This window comes from Mchenga conophoros, linkage group LG1, assembly GCF_057382185.1.
Source record: "Mchenga conophoros isolate Kocher_MC1m ecotype Shallow Benthic linkage group LG1, M_conophoros_male_GT1.1, whole genome shotgun sequence".
NCBI classification, from domain to species: domain Eukaryota; kingdom Metazoa; phylum Chordata; class Actinopteri; order Cichliformes; family Cichlidae; genus Mchenga; species Mchenga conophoros.
Genome location: NC_140526.1, coordinates 38,867,850 through 38,885,780, shown reverse-complemented (window position 1 = coordinate 38,885,780; position 17,931 = coordinate 38,867,850).

The following is a 17,931-nucleotide window of genomic DNA, read 5'->3' as shown; positions in this document are numbered from 1 at the left end:
AGTGGATAAGAACAAAAGTATATTCTGATAATGAGGTTAGTTTGAGAGCGTCGCCGCACATTTTCACCTCTTGTTTTGAAAGGCATGCTCTGCAGATCTGAGTGACTTCAGGCAGCGCTGCAGGATTAATGAGAATCATCAAGTCTTCCACTCCTTTCCCTGTTTGTCCTCATGTGCCCCACAGCTCCTTCATTACATTTTTCTATGTGGAGAAAGGATAAAGAGAGCAAAGAGGGTGATGCACACAAAGAGATCAGTTCACGCTGACTCTACAGATGTACTCTCTGTCCCTGTGCATATACTTGGCCCTGTTATCTGGACTCTCTCTCTCCTGCTGCACAGGTGAAAGCTTTCTGCCAGCGAGGCTTCTGTGATCTGCCAGTTCACATTAAATCAGTCTGACTTTGTGTGTGATACACTCCGCTGCTCACCCAACCGTGTGACTTCTTTACTATGAGGATGAAGCTCACTTATTGATGTTCAGAAGCCATGAGACTCAGTCAGTTCTTACTGATATAAAAGATTCTTACTATTATCACTGCATGCACAAGTATTCTTACCTTGAGTGTAACATTTTCTTGAAAACTGATCAGCAGCTGTCTTAACTGGAGAGGGAGCTAAAGTCTTCCAAAATTTAGAAAGAATCCATCTCAGTATGTATGTAAAATATTCACTGCATGAAGATGGTAGCCTTAAGAATTCATAGTAACGATAATATTCCAATACCTGTATAAAGTAACAGTGTGACAAAGTGTCAATGCAGTACTCAGGTTATGTTTTCATTGTTCTTACTGATGGACAGTTCAACGGTAACGTGTGCTGCAGACCTAACCTTGATCGGGCACTACAAAGCAACCTCAACATATCTAGGATATCTTTTGTTATCTAGCTTCAGTTACCTCTGACATCAGCAGACAGGCTAAGCAGTCACACAAAGGTGGTCATCAACTCAGTAAGTCAAACCAGTGTTTATCAGTGCAGCTCCGAAGGTGTTCGCATGAAAGGAGCAAAGTTTAAGTCATGTGACGAATTAGAAACTGGCAGCAGAGGCTTTGACAAACAAAGACTAGAAAAACCGATACTACAAAAATATTCAGAGGTTAAAGACATAGTACCAACTGAAAGTAACACGGCTGATGGAGACAAACTGGCACTGTGAGTGTGAGAGAAAAAGCCTCACACACTCACAGTAGTATTAGACGTGTTTCAAGTATGTGTGTTTTTAAAACCTACTATATTCTCTATAGTCTCTATAGCTATAGGAATGTCTTCAGCTGAGTCATTAAAACAATGGGATGAGGCCAATTCCTTCCCAGGCATGAGGGCGTTGAACCGTTACCCCAAAGGTCATAGCTCCATGTGTTTTGGCACCAGCAGTAATTTCTGCTCTGACGAGCTAAGGGGCGGGTTGGTAGGTCAGTAAAAGCTCTGCGATATACTACAGTACTTTGCCATGCAAAGCTTTGAAGTTCAAAACAAGAATTTTAAAACTGACTCTGAAGCTAACAAGGAGCCAATGATGTGATTTTAAAATGGAAGACATTTGAGATCTGTTTCTAGAACTAGTTAAAAGACATGAAGCTCAATCTGGTACGGTGGCCCTGAGAGGCCAAACAGACTGCAACTTAAGAAAACACGCAATAAGAAAAAACGCTGCAACGGAAAAAACGGAAATAGGAAAAACGAAAACAGAAATGGGAAAAAATGATTTCCAAAAGCACAAGGGAAGTGTTTCTGGGGAGACAATAACCCGACGGACCAGATGCAGGAAACAAAACATGCTAGGTAAGTGTGTTTTAAGTTGTGTCCAAATTCATGGGCTGCATCCTCCTGAGGACCCGGCCTTCGCGGTCTACGTGGGCCGGGTCCTCAGAAGGTCAGGTAGGCCGGAAGTAAACGGCTGTGGAATTGGACGGTCTAGCCTTCAGATTAGCGTCACCGCTGTCCACCCGGGTGCTTTATAAAGTTTAATTTTATCTAATCTAATCTAATAACTTTAATCTCAGCCAAACCAATTTACTCACTAACGAATAAAACACTGACAAAAGCCAAACAATAACATTTTTAGGTTGTCTAAGTGATTTATATATTACGTAGATATTACGTTTAACCCGAGTAGCGAAAGTCCGCGGTGATCTGAAAATGATGTGCCGGGAGTTGTGCCGTTCTCGGCGGCTTCAGTGACCCTCGAGCTCCCGGCGAGCTATTGAGCTGGTGGGTAGCAGATGCTCCGAAAACGTCGAAGCACTTTTGCAAATATGAAATATCTTGATAAACCGAGCAGATATTTGATGTTTACACAGCTACATTCTTGCCTGAAAATATGTTAAAAGTTTATTTTGTGACCCAGAAAGATTAATAAGAGTAATTGTGTTTTGTTTTGTGTGCTTTTGCAGCGTTTTTCTTATTGCTGGTGTGTTCTTAAGTTGCAGTCCATTTAGCCTCCCAGGGCCAATTTTGGTCAAAATGCAATTGATTCAAAGATTCAACAGTTGTCTACATGTCATTTGATCACTGATCCTAATTTTCAGTGCTGTTAGCAAAATGGCTTTTCCAGCATGATCATTTCTGTTTTTACTTGTAAACAGATGCTATTGAAAGGAATGCATAAACAACTATTCAGTAAACCCACAACTGGGACAGCAATGACCACTTTTTAAATTTCTATGAGTACTAAATCAGTAACTGCCATAGATGATTTGGTCACTGAGCTTCATTAATTAGTTTCATTATGTGATGATAGTGCTTCTTGTATACAAACACCGACCAATTAAGTTATGAGATCAGCTGTTTGTTTTTGAGAGGAAAACTTTGACTTTATTGTCACTTTGTAAATTTCACAGTCCACAAAATTTTCTCCTTCCTTAAATTTGACTATACTGGTGTCCTTTAAAAAAAGTAGATGAAGGAGGAAGGAAACCAAAAAAGAACTCTAGTGATCTTTAGTGCATCAAATAAATGTTGTCAGGGTATGAAAAAAAGAGGAAACATCACTGCACAGCTTGTGACTGTACTGCAGTCTTATGCAGCTGTTTGATACCTTTTTCTTTTCAAGGTGAATCATTCAACATTCCGGTTTTTTATTTTGGAGGTCACTACTTTGGAAATACAATAAATACGTCAGAAGAGAAAATACTGAATACCACAGCAAAGTGTCTGCTGAGTCCATCCTTTTCTTTTTCTTTCTTCGGCAAAGTGATGAATGTGTTTATCTAAAAACACACCATGGGTTCATTTTAATGTAGATTAGAATGGTGTAGAGTTTCGTCTCTTTCCAAAAGCTTTTATCACACACAAATCTGTGGTGAATTGAAAAAGTGGTGAAGAGAATGGAGGAAAAAATTTACTCTTTGTTTACAGAATGAATTCTACTGTCTGCATTTGCAGGAAATTAAAAGACATGAATCTTAACATGGGTCAGGAAATTATAATTTTTTTAGAGTTCAAATACAAAAATGTTTTAAAATAATGTTCCATTTAACAGTGTCGTCTTTTTATACCCTAATCATTTTCTATTGTCATCATTCTGACGTTATATTAGCCTAAATGCTACCTGTTACAGAGTGGTTTGTCCCTGTATTGTTGGGAGTTTTTGACCTTTACTACAAGTTGTGGAGAGAAGTTCTGACACTCTTCCTTATTTTTCCATGTCAGGGATCCACATTTTGTAAAACTTGCAGGTGTGCATCGCTGAGTAGATGCAAGAATCTGCTTCAGCAAGCACAGGACTACCCAGCGCTCATGTTAAGGATTGTCGCTAGACATGACAGCTGGGTTCACGGCTACACTGCAAAAACTCAAAAGCTTAGCAAGTATATTTGTCTTATTTCTAGTCAAAATAATAATAATAATATTAATAATAATAATAATAATAATAATAATAAAAAATAATAATAATAATACATTTTATTTATAGGCACCTTTCAGACCCTCAAGGTCACCTTACAAAAACACATGAGCAATAGCAGCAAGAAATATATTAAACATGGTAAAATAAAATTTAGACATAGACAGTCATAAAAGTATAAAAGCAAATATAAAAACTGAGCAGATAAAAATGGCCTACGACAGATCAGGTGTATGCAATTCTAAATAGATGAGTTTTGAGACGCGATTTAAAAGTGGTGTGACAGTGTGTGGTCCGGAGAGCAAGTGGAAGTGCATCCAAATTCTTGGGGCAGAACAACTAAAGGCTCTGAGTCTAATGGTAGTCAGGCGAGCAGGTGGAACAGACAGAAGGGAAGCTGAAGAAGAGCGGAGTGTAGGAAGGGGTGAGTATGTATGGAGAAGATCGGATAGATATGGAGGAGCGAGGTTATGAAGCGCTTTGAAAGTGAGAAGCAGGATCTTGCAATTGACACGGAAGGAGCCAATGGAGCTGTTTAAGAACAGGTGTTATATGTTCAGTAGCTCTAGTTCTGGAAATAATACGAGCAGCTGTATTTTGAACCAACTGCAGTTTATGGAGGGATTTATGAGGTAAACCATAGAGAAGAGAATTACAGTAATCCAGACGAGATGTGACAAGAGCATTGCCAAGTATGGCGGTACTGTGTGGAGTAAGTGAAGGACGAAGATGGTTAATATTACGGAGATGAAAGTAGGAAGACTGACTGATATTATTTATATGTGCTATGAAAGACAGAGTGCTATCGAGGATGACACCAAGACTCTTAACCTGAGGGGAGGGTGTGACAACAGAGTTATCAATGAATAACGAAAGACTGGTTGGAACTGTAGTCAGTTTTGATCTGGTGCCTATTAAAATGAATTCTGTTTTATTGCCATTAAGTTTAAGAAAGTTGTGAGTAAACCAGACCTTGATTTCACTTAAACAGTCAGAAATGGATGTGGGTGGGAGAGTAGCTGTGGGTTTGGAGGGTAGGTAGAGCTGGGTGTCATCTGCGTAGCAGTGAAACTGGATGTTATGCTTCCTAAAAATATTACCTAGGGGTAGGAGATAGATGATAAAAAGTAAAGGACCCAGGACAGAGCCTTGGGGTACACCAGAATTAACTGGAGTAGATACTGATCTGTGAGGGAGTAATTGAACAAACTGTGAGCGGCCAGAGAGATAAGAGGTAAACCAGGTGAGTACTGTACCATTGATGCCAATAGATGCTAATCTGTGAAGGAGGATGCAGTGGGAGATAGTATCGAAAGCTGCTGTAAGGTCAAGGAGAATGAGGATGGAGATAAGTCCAGAGTCAGCTGCAAGCAGAAGATCATTGGTGATTTTTACTAGGGCTGTTTCTGTACTGTGACATGAACGGAAGCCGGACTGAAACTGTTCGAACAAGTTATTTCCAGTGAGATGACGATGAACCTGTGCAGCCACAATCTTTTCCAGAATTTTTGCTAGGAAAGGGAGATTTGAAATTGGCCTGAAATTATTTAGATTAAAGGGATCTGAACCATTCTTTATTGGGGTTATTATTGCAGTTTTAAAAGAAGAAGGAACAGAACCAGATATAAGAGAGAGTGCAGCCACTTCACAAGTGCATGGCACAACATAGAAGAGCCACCTCCATGGGACAAGACTCAGCAGTTCATCTGCATCTAAAGGTCAAAGGTCACTCTTTGGAGGATACCAACGTTCACATTTTGGACAGAGAGGACAGATGGTTTGAAAGAGGAGTGAAAGAAGCCATTTATGTCCATTGTGAGCGACCATCTTTGAACAGAGGCGGTGGTTTTACGACACCAACTGTCTGCCATCTATAATCCAGTTTTGAGATCCCTTCCCAGACGCCTTAACGCCCACTCACATCCTGGGGCATCTGACCTCAGGAAATCACATGATAGGGTGCACCGTAAAAAAAAAAATCCTAAAAAAACAGTAATATTCAGTAATGACAATACAGTTTGTTGCCATAATTTTACATGGGATTTTGCCTTTTTCAAGTGCTTTTAAACATTAAATTAGTAACATTTTAATGTGATTAAACAATGAAATTGCCTATAAACAAGGTCAATGAATGTGGCAATATGAATAACAATACTTAAATGTACAGAAATATACAGTTAACAGTTGGTTTAAATAATAATGGATTGCATTCATATCGCGCTTTTTGAGACCCTCAAAGCACTTTACAATTCTACTTTATAATTACTTGCTACCAGTGTTGGTCAAGTTACTTGAAAAAAGTAAAAAGTAACTAATTACTGATTACTTCCCCAAAAAAGTAATCCCATTACTTTACTGATTACTTATTTTCAAAAGTAATTAATTACTTAGTTACTTAGTTACTTTTTAAAAACACGATTTACAACCTGAATAGGTAATAAAGCAATAGATCTGTCAGGCCAATTCTACTTTTTCTGCATAATCCATCATAAAAAATGTAATCAAATGGAAAAGTCCCTTTTTAAAACTTGTTTTATTAGTTTTAATCTTTTAACTTTATGCATCAAGCAAAAATGAAATTATATGCACCATTCTCTGACTTGAAGAAATTAGTTTAACATTTAAACCTATTTTCTGCACATTCGAGCACATAAAATAAAATATTTTTTGTGTTTACACTCACTCTTTCAAATAGATGCAAGTAAAACACAGCAGAAAATAAATAAAGTCACAGACTAGTGGTCCTGTTGCTCTATTTTCACCTGTAAAGCAGGAGTAGGGTAGGCGGAGGTTTACCCTGGTGCAGGTGTGCCGCAGCGGTCAGTGGAAGAATCCGCGAGTTTCTCTGTGAGTTTCCCATTACGTCGTTGCGCACTCGGTGCTTGCTTGGAAGTTTAGGGGTTTTTTTCGCTGTAAAAAGAAGTTTTCTTCCCACGCACAGCGGACACTAATGTTTTTGTCACTTTTTATGGAATCAAACTCAAAGTAAGGTCAGTACTTCCACGCTTTAAACGCTGCATGCTCATACTCTCTCCTGCACTCGATATATTATCCATTGTTGATCTGCACACAGCTGTTGCCACAAACGTCGCACTCGCTTACGTCACTGTCGTGAGACATTCTCGCAAAAAAGTCACAGTTTTAGTAACGCAGTAACGCAGCGTTCCTACGGGAAAGTAACGGTAATCTAATTACCGTTTGTGCAATAGTAATCCCTTACTTTACTCGTTACTTGAAAAAAGTAATCGGATTACAGTAACGCATTACTGCCCATCTCTGCTTGCTACTTGCTAAGATTTAGAGTTTTTGCAGTGTATAACACAGAGGAGTGTGACCAAGAGCATGCTCATTGTTTTCTTTAAGATTCTTGGGGTTTGTGCACTCTCAGTTTGTCCCTCAGGGCCAGACTATCATTGAGGAATTCTACTATAACATCCGGAAGCAGTCTGAAGAAGAAAATGTCCAGAAATGTGGTGCAGTGGTAGCCCATAGCAGTTGTTCCTCATCATAATATTTAATGTTGGTCCAGGTTCAACATTTCATGTTGAAATGATGTCACAACATTGCTGTGATGTCATAGTTTTGTGACATGGATACCATCACCCCAATCACCCATAACCCCAATCACGGTCTCATCCTAACCTCAACTCCGTCCCCCTTTTTTGGATTTTTCCCTCAGTGTACATTGACAGTCTTTTTTTCCACGTCACAAAACTCTGACATCATAACGATGTGATTGGTCACTTTAAACTCGGACCAACATTGATCAGATACACCTTTTCACAACGTGACAACACTTTGATCACAACTTGCTACTTTCAGTGCAATGTGAAAACAGTCAAATGTTGTCAACAGTGGACAATAACTAGTGCGAATTTCAGTGTTATTCAAATACAAATTTATAGTCTGACTTTAATTTGCTTCATTCTGGACTCAAAAACAGAATGCTGTTGACGATTAATTTATTGGTATTCATTCAGTGACACCGGGGCCATGCTTTTGTTTCAAATTCAAATTCAAATGTTATTTGTCCCACACACAACCATATATTTACAGATTACTACAAAAATCTACAGATTTTTAACTTTGTGTTTGGCTCAGGGCCCGAATAGCCTGGGGGAAGAAGCTCCTCCTCATTTCTCTGTTTTGGCCTTAAGGGAGTGGAAGCGCTTCCCAGACCTCAAAGGTGAGAAGAGTCCATTGTTGGGATGGGAGAGGTCCATCATAATCTTCCTGGCTTTAGACTTGCACCGCTTGGTGTAGACAGACAGCAGGTGAGGAAACTCTGATCGAATGATGCCTCCGGCCAATCTTAAGCACCGTCAGCGGCAGATGGAAGTCTCTCAGTCTTCTACTGAAGAGGAGACGCTGGCGGGCTGTTTTAACCGGTGATTTCAGGTTTCTGTTCCTGGATGTTGATTGGTCATTTAAATACTTGAATATGCTGTATGTAGTGAATAGGCCAAAAGTTGTCCTGTACTTGTTTTTTAAGTAGGAATCATTGTGAATGACCTCAGTTTTAGGTATTTTTGGTACTTCCTGGATCACTCTGTATCTGTGCATGACTAGTGGCAACACACTAGTCATGGAATAAAACCAGCTTGAGATATCAGGGTGTTTTAAGTTTTCATAAAATTAATAGATGACAATGAGATGTGATAGGAAAAAAAATGCCTGAATTGTGGCTCCAGGTTAAGGCCCAGATTTACTAAGCAGGGCAAAATGGCAAAAATACCTCAACAGGAGTGGAGGATTTTAGTAAGAAGGAGCGAATTTACAAAGAAGACACAGCCAGGTCACTTTAACAATGACCAGCATATCTGTTCTCACAGCTGTATTATTACAAACACCATATGAGTATGAAGTATGTGTGTAAAAACTGACCTGCAACAAATTTCACGTCATTTGGTCCAAAGTTCATTGGGGTTTGTGTAGAACAAAGAAGTGATTAAACTGGTTAAATTATTCTGTCTAAAAGGGAAAAAGTGGTCCTGCATACAAAATGGTTTAGTATTTAACTCTGGCTCTCTTCCACAGCACATTTTTCATCCTGTCTCCCTCCCGTCACCCTCACCTGGTCACAGCAGATGGCCCCGCCCTTCACTGAGCCTGGCTCTGCTGGAGGTTTCTTCTTGCTTAAGGGGAGTTTTTCCTTCCCACTGTTGCCAAGAGCTTGCTCACAGGGGGTCATCTGATTGTTGGAGTTTTCTCTGTGTTGTTAGGGCCTCTACCTAACAATATAAAGCACCATTCAACATCAACAGTAAGATTGTGATCACAGACATTCACACGCAGGAGCCATGAATATTGATGAAACACTTTGTACTGAAAAGTAGTTTTCCAGTGTTTTGACTCTGAAATAAAGTATTGCACCGCTGCATTGATTTCGTTATAGTGGAATCCTCTTGTCACATTTAATTTTTGCTAAATGCTTTTTCATCCACTATGTAATCTCTTCCTCCTTTCAGTAACTGGAACTATTCTAAGAAAATGCTTTAATGGAGAAAAAAAAACCAGTGTCTAACATATTTGTTTCATCTTCCCAGAACACCATTGGCACTGAATTATTAAAGCAACCAGTACTTTGGGCGAGAAACAGACTGAATTTTGACTACTCTGTGACGACCCCCCCCCCCCCCTTCCCTTTTAAGTCTACAAGCAGACACAAATGAACTCTCCACCTGAGAGTTTCCAAATGTGTTGTTTAGCAGAGCGCTCATGCAGAAGGCTGCACGTCGACCTTGCCCTCCTTCCATCTACTAAGCCAAGTCTAGCAGTGGCCGGTACACTTACATAAGTGCTCAGTTCCCATTTTAAACCCCACCTTATTGCCCTCTCCCTCTTAGTTTTACTATTACCTGGGTAACTCTCACAAACCCCAGACTTTGTCCATCAGTGTGTTTGATACTGAACCATTCTCCATTCCTGGAGGTGCTGTAAACGGCGACATTCAGACGTGTTATAGCATCTTTGACCTACACATTAAGATCACTGTGAGCCTCCCAGGAGGAGAAAATACAAAAACGATGCAGCTTTACTTCCCAGGCTTTACCAGCGGAAGCCCCTCAGATCACCATGGAGACATATGTTTCTCTGGAAACCTATAAAGTTGGTTTGAATGGGGATTGTGCCTCTTAAACACTCAGGCACCAGCTGATAAGGGACTTTAAAAGCAGCTCTTGTAAGGTATCACCTCTCAGCTCTATGTGAGGATATGTGTTCAGTGGCATATCCATCGTCAGTGAGTATTAAAGCAAAGTTCCTGAATTAGATGAGTTCATCCGTAGGACCCACGGTTTTTAAGGTGCCTTTAGGCTACATTTGGTGTAACTCCATGCAAAGCCTAACAGACATTTTGATGTTTAATGACTGTTGGTTAACTATTAAAAAAAAATGTGGTCTTGGTTGAAAAGTGGCTCCAAACTCAAAGTTGTGCCAATAGTCATAACATTTTCCCAACCTCTGTTTCATGTCCTTCTCAGAATTTTGAACAACGGGAACTTTGTTTTGAAAAATGAAACCACTAATCCAACTTTTGGCTATTTTGGGGGAAATCACAAATATTTCATAATCAGACAAGTTGTTTATCTTGAGCAAACACTCTCTCTTATTTTGTAAGAGAGAGTCTTACTGTGTGCTACTGTGCATTTAAACCACATCTGTTCATTTATAGCCTGGTTTTTAAGCAACTTTGAATGTCAGTGTTTCAAACATAATGCTGCTGGGTGGTGTCAATGTTGCCAACATCCAGCAACAGACAAACATTGTCTTTGTGTTTTACTTTCACACCAAGTAAATCTTCCATCTAAGTACAGCACAGAGATTTCACAGAAGAAGATAAAGTTTATTTCTGACAAAAGATGGGAAATTATCGAGCCTAAAAAATGGTATAAGCTTTCAAGGTCATACCAGTGAAAAAGTAGGAAATAGGTGACTTTAATTATTGTCCCATGTTTGTTGTTCTTCCCAGCTTCATGTAACAGCAGTATTTAGTCATGAACAGCATTCCTTAATGGAGCCAAATCGGTGCTCAATAACTTCCCTAGCTACTGTCAGTAATCGTAAATTATAATTATGCTTTTTGCTTTAATTTGAAGTCTTTGGAAAACCTGCAATTTATATAGTAATGTCACTCTATTACAAGCATGACAGAAGTGTTCAAGCATTTAAAGACTTTTGAGAAACTCTTTCATAAGTTATTGTATTTATGACACCACCATGTGCAGGGGCAAAGCTGTGAAAATCACTGGCTCAGGTGTGAAAGACGAACATGAAGGTTCAGGTGTACCGGACAGGTTCAAGTTGAGGACAGATGGGTTGAGGTGTCAATGGATAAACTGTGTTGTGACGAGCAGGCTCGGGTTCATACATGTGACGGTTTAAGGTGTGATGTAAAGCTTTACGCTCGAGTACAAAGGATTCGTTTGTGTCTCCAGCGTCATGTCCGCTGTCAGCAGAGATGATCAGTCGAAAGGTTGGCTAAGGTAAAAGGAGGAAGACTCCAGGCGTATGTGGGCTGTTTGGGATCTGACAACACAAAGAAACCCCCCGTGTCTGTCTGAATTTTTCAGAGCTTTTCGTGGCTCAAGAGTTAGGAGTTCACCTTGTAATCGGAAGGTTGCCGGTTCGAGCCCCGGCTTGGACAGTCTCGGTCGTTGTGTCCTTGGGCAAGACACTTCACCCGTTGCCTACTGGTGGTGGTCAGAGGGCCCGGTGGCGCCAGTGTCCGGCAGCCTCGCCTCTGTCAGTGCGCCCCAGGGTGGCTGTGGCTACAATGTAGCTTGCCATCACCAGTGTGTGAATGGGTGGATGACTGGATATGTAAAGCGCTTTGGGGTCCTTAGGGACTAGTAAAGTGCTATATAAATACAGGCCATTTGCCATTTATACAAACTGAAGCTGGTACTTTGGTACTTTGACTCTGGCTCCCTCTATCATAGCTCTCGGTGACCAAGGATGTGACTAACACAGATCACTGATGTTCAGCTTTGTGCTCTGTCTTTTCCCCTTTCAATTATAAAGAACATTATTATATGTACTCAGATTAATTTAGGTGGTGGTTAGGACAACTATAACACAGGCCATTTGTCTTCAATGTTGCATTACTTAACAGAAATCTGTTGTGATTTATTTTGGGGAAGAAAACATTTTTCTGTGTCTGAAATGAAGAGTTTGGTTTAAGGCACAGTAAGGCAGGGATTTGTCCTGGGAGATTCAGATCCTCTGGCAAGTGAAGCAGCTAATTAGAGCCTGACTAAAAGTGCAGTGTGGTATTTTTTCCCCCTTTTTTTCTTAAGGCAGGAAGTTTGAGTTTAGGAGTTCAAAACTGCTCCTATCATTGCTGAGAAGCTAGTTTCAGGCATTAAAATGCAGCTACAGTGTGTCAGGTTAAAGCACAGCCCTAAAAAGAGACAGAAACAAAGTTGAAAGGAAAAGAGAATCAGCAAGTAGTGATAACACAGCTATTTACATACTCACCTGAGGGATGCATGCACACCATACAGCACACAGCAGCAAAGGCATAAGAGTATTTCAAACCATGCAATAATAAACAAGGAACAAACTAGGTGTCATCCAGTGATTTTGGCATTCATTTTTGTTATTACAAGCTTCTCCACATGGGCGATCCCGATTGATCGCAAATTCCCTAAAAGGAGGAGGACACCATCCTAACTCAAAGAGGTTCAATTAGGCTAGTCAAGTCAGCTTCATTTGTATAGTTCTGAAGATTTCGAAGGAGGAAGAGGACTTTATAAAAGAGGGAAGACTGTTCCAGAGTCTCGGAGAGGCGATGGAGAAAGCCCGGTCACCTCTGGATTTTAACTGGGACAGTGGAACCAGTAAAAGCATCCGACTGGAGGAATGCAGAGTTTGAGTTGATAGGTGCAGGCTAAGGAGATCTGAAATGTAACCTGGAGCCAAGCCTTGGGCTTTAAAAACAAATTATTAAACCTACTTTTCTGTATTTAACTGGCAGCCAATGTAAAGAGGATCGGAGTGATACTCTCTCTCTTTCTGGGACCCATCAGGAGCCTTGTGGCTGCATTTTGAATAACGTGCAGGTGTGACAGGCTTGAGTGACAGACACCTAAATAGAGAGCGTTACAGTAGTCAAGGCGTGATAAAATGAAGGCATGGATAACGGTCTCCAGATCTTTAGATGACAGGATATTTTTGAGTTTAGAAATGCTCCTGAGCTGGAAAAAACAGCCACGAACAACTGAGTTTATTTGTTTGTCCAGCTTGAGGTTAGAATCTAAAATGAAACCAAGATTGTCAATGTGGGGATGTACGTTAGCTGATAGTGGGCTCAAGTCATTTCTTATGAGGCTAACAGAGTCTTGGTTGCAAAAATTTATAATGTTGGTTTTGTTGTGGTTTAGCTTGAGAAAGTTCAAAAACAGCCGTGGAAAAGAAACAGTCACTGGCTTTTAGCATATCATTCGCTGCTGGAGTTGTTTAAAAAAGAATCAGTTAAAATGTGTGGATGCTGGGAGGATAATTGTGTTAATCCATAGCATGAGAAATATATAATACCGTATATAAACCTTGGAATATCAGAAGAAAACTGTAAGGCTGAAAGAACGTATCAATAACCACAAATTACATTTCTCTGTAACGTCAGCTTACTTCATAATAAAGAAAGAATACTGAGCCGCACTACAAAGAAATAAACAGGTTTAAGTCAAGTTAGAGTTGATCTGATTTTTATTACATCACGATGTTGTTAAAAGCTTTTTGTGTTTGCTTTCATATAAACACAGGAGTGCTGTCCCATTTGGCATGATGCACTTGGTGATGTGAGGCTTGTGTGCAGCTGCTCGGCCATAGAAACTCACTGTTTCCACTGCATTGTTCTTTAATCTGAAGGCCAAATGAAGCTATAATGATTGACTTTGCAGAAAGTTGGCGACCTCTGACCCCGCTCTGTGGTGTTATGTTGCTGAGAACTGCACTCTATAGTAACAGTTTTATTACTGAATATAATTTAACACAAGTCAAAGGTGTTGAGAATTTGAACGCAGCTTAGCTACATGGCTGACTCTGCTTAGACTAATTTGTAAAGTCAGTGCATATTTGCAAAACCACACGTCAATAAGTAGTTAAGTGGTTCTACACCTTATGCAGGATCTCTCTCACATCATTTTTCTTTTACAATACAATGAATTCCAACCAGCACACAAAAACCAAAAAGAGATCTTGGAGAGAGATACGGCAGTCAGAAGGACCAGTGTGCTTCTGAAGACACTTTCTGTGACTTTCTATGAAATTCATCCCCTCTCTCTATGTTGTCATTGGACAGCTATCATACAGTGATAAAGATTCTAGAATGTATGTAAACGACAGTCATAGCTGTTGTTCCCCTACTGGTTCTGCACATTTTGGAGCTTTAATATTTGCATTTTGGCCACCAGACGTTTGAAAGCTGAAGTGACCGTGTTTAGAGGTGGAGCGCAATGTCACCAGCTGCATGACAGACTAGATGGACTACAAAAAACAGACGAAAATTTGATTAAAATCAGGGATTGACTCAGTGGACACTCTGAACCTCACAACAGGGCCCTGTTTAATTGGGCATTTTATAAAAGGAGCCTGTGGGGATTGAGCCACTTGTGGAGCTGCTGCAGAATTCCACTCCTGGATTTTTCTCTCAGGGTCTTTACACCTTTCACTTTCTGCTTGCACAACAGGCTGCAATATTCCAAACGTCTTCCAGAGGAGACTGAAGTCTGTGTGCAGTTATCCCCAGATTCACACAGTTATCACATCTCACCCTTCACTGCAACGCGAAGCTTATTTCTCTTGCTTTCACTTTGGCTACAAACACCTTTGATTTCCAGAGCTGGTGAAAACAGATAACTAAAATTAATTCTGGCTGTGACGCCTATTGTTGGTGACAGACACACAATGTGTCAGAGAGAAAATCACATCGGGGGATTTTTCAGTGTGGATTTCATGTCGATGATGGGTTCAAGGTCTTGCCTAATGGTGACCAGGAGTATTTTATATTAACGTCAGCCCCATCTACACTCTGCTTCTGGGAAGTGAGTACAAAGCTGATGACTTGTGGAGAATTCGTTTTGGCAGCTGGTCACTAGGGAACTGACTGAGTGATTCTCTTAAGTCTCATGAATGCGTTTCCCTGCGCTCTGTTCTGTGTTTCTGTGAAACATTATTGCAGGTCGCTATGCAAAGGCAAGAATTAATTAATCATTTTAAAACAATCAAACATAACAATTAAAAACTCCAAACAAGTTTTTATTATTAAAATATTGTGACTGCATGGATTTAATGTGCTGCACACTTTTTACTGCATGCACTTCCTGTCACTGGGGATTATTGCTGCACCGCTGCACCGCCCTGGAGAGGAGCCGTTTGGATAATTCAAGCTTCACTCTGTCTTTTGATTTATGAGAGAGATGGTGCTGCTGCAGCAGAACTGAGACATGAGTCTGGTTTAAAAACATACATTAAAAAAAAGTACACAGTCACCTGACTGGCTGTATGCCGCATGTAATATTTAAACCCAGAGTAAGAGTTGCAGGACAAATCTATATGATCTGCTGCAGCTACAGAGCTCCAAACTGATGTAAGTGCCTGATTAGGTGTTAACTTCATTTCACTCTAACTTTTGCTGATGAATCCATCCAAGCCATGTTAAAATAGTTCATGCTTATTCTGTTCACTGTGTCATCGGAGTGTTGTTCTGATGAGGGCCGCCTGATTGTTGTAGTATTGTAGGGTCTGTACCTAACAATATGAACAGTCATGAGGTGGCTGTTGTCATGTGGGTTATTTTGATATGTTTTATCTTGCAATACTACACACACATGACTGTGCTAACTGCAAACATCAACACATCCATAAGTATATAGTATTTCCAAGGGATATATAAAAATACGCTGTATAAAAATGTAGTCCTGTCATTTTCTGCCACCAATGATATGTTTTGTGGCTACATCTGTATGTAAGTGTTCCTCGAGGTGTTCTAACCTTTATATAAGCTCTGATCCTGAACATACTCTGTGTCCTCGCCTTGAGCTCTACTTGCTGCTTTCTGCTGTCATGTAACTCTGAGGCTCTGGACCAGTTTTCTGAAGCTGCATGAGAGCCTGGGGAGTGGAACAAAATAAAAACAAAATAAAATATACAGTGAAAATATACAGTTTATAGAGTTGTGAGAGAGAACAGACAGATGTGAGTGTAGGGATGGTGTTAATGCAGCAGGGAGCACTTCACACTGGCAGAGCAGATTGACGTGGGATTTAGGATTTATATGAGTCATATAAAAAGGATACCGTGTACTTCATGAATAACACACAACAATGTCAATATCATCTTAGAACTGAAGAAGCTTCTCGGATGAGAGCTGAAACGTCTTCAAGCAACTCAAAGAAGTCCAGACGCTTTTCTTTCCAAGCTCTTTAGATCATGTCCCATCACTTTTTCCAAGTTTTCAACTTTAAAGGATCAAGTCACACAATAACTCCGCCTGCTCTTTGGTCTGTTTCAGTTTATGTGTATAAGGCACTATTCACAGACCTGCAGTCGCAAAGTGGCGTACAGTGAAATGATAATCAGGTGCAGTGACACAGATGCATGGATCATTCTCTCCAGTTCAGCTGTAGCTGACAGTAAAATCTCACATGTGACCTAAAGCCCAGAGAGGAACCAAAGATTACACCAAGATTACAAATGCTGGACTTTCCAGGTGACCAAAGAAAGCCCAACTGACTTTTGAAGTCAGTTGGAGGAGGTTTGATCCTGGGTTCAGTCTAGTTGGAATTCAAATCTTTGAATTGTTGATATTTTTGGACTCTTTTGCTCCATATTTTTAATTTGGGGTTCTGTTTGTCCTTCCTAGCCCCTTCTAAAGGCCACCCCAAGTCAAGTTGAGTTTTGTTATCTGGACATCTGGAGTATACATTGCCACCTTCTGAGTCTGTCATGAACTGGATGTGTGGAGGCAGATGAGGACCCAAACGCAGAACTCACGGAGACAGGAACTGAACTCAAAATCACTGCTTTATTGCAGGCCTTACAACGAAACAGAACTAAACTGGGAATGCTAACAGAAGACCGAGGGAACACAGAAAGGAACACAGAAAGGCACACAGGTTCGGGGAGGAGACATTGACAACCCAACAGCGAACTGAGGGAGACATGCACATAAATACACAGAGGGTTAACGAGGGAAGTGGGAGCACACGGGGAACACAGCTGACACAGATAATCATAATGAGACATGGCAGGAGTGAACACAACACTGACACTGTCAAAGTAAAACAAGAAGTACACAGAGGTGCAGACAGGAGGAGGGAGAGAGAGCACTGGGAGAGCACAGGCATAATGGGCTGGGGAAACATGGAATAAAACACGAGGGCTCACAGACACACAGAGGGGCACACAGGGGAAATCAAATAAGGAACGTAACAGAGCAACCCAGGAACCATGGCCTAAATAAGGAACAAAATGCATGAATACCAAGAATGCTGGGCCAACATGGCCCAGGATCATGACAGTGTCTGTCACCCTATGTTTATAGTTCTGTGTCTGTCCCTGTTGCTTCTTGCATGCAGTTTTATTTAGATGCCATTTGTCTCTTGTGCATTGTCTTTAATTATACTTCCTTCCCTTGCTCATTGTATTGATTGTTTATAGCTGTGCTATTTCCCTCGTTACCTTCTGTATGTATAAATAGCCTCAGTTTGCCTGTATAACTGCCGTACTGTCTTCACTGCCTGCCTTTTGTTACCTTGTATTTTGGACATCATTTAGTATCTACTTTGTATGTCTGCTTGCACTTACCTATGCTGTGTTTTATATTGTCTGTGTTGCAGACTTTAGGCAAGATTTGGGGCAATTCATCTTGCCATTAATATTTTAATCAAATAGAAGTCTATGATCCTAATTAATAAATAAAGAATTATATAATTATGGGTAAATTCTTTAACCACCATTGAAATGAAGTGATACTGAATTGTGCTGAATGAAGCAGTAAAAAGCTGTAGGGTAACATGGCAGAGCAGCTACATCAGAGGTCCAAGGCAACTGATTGGCTCATCACTGTGAGACTGACTGTG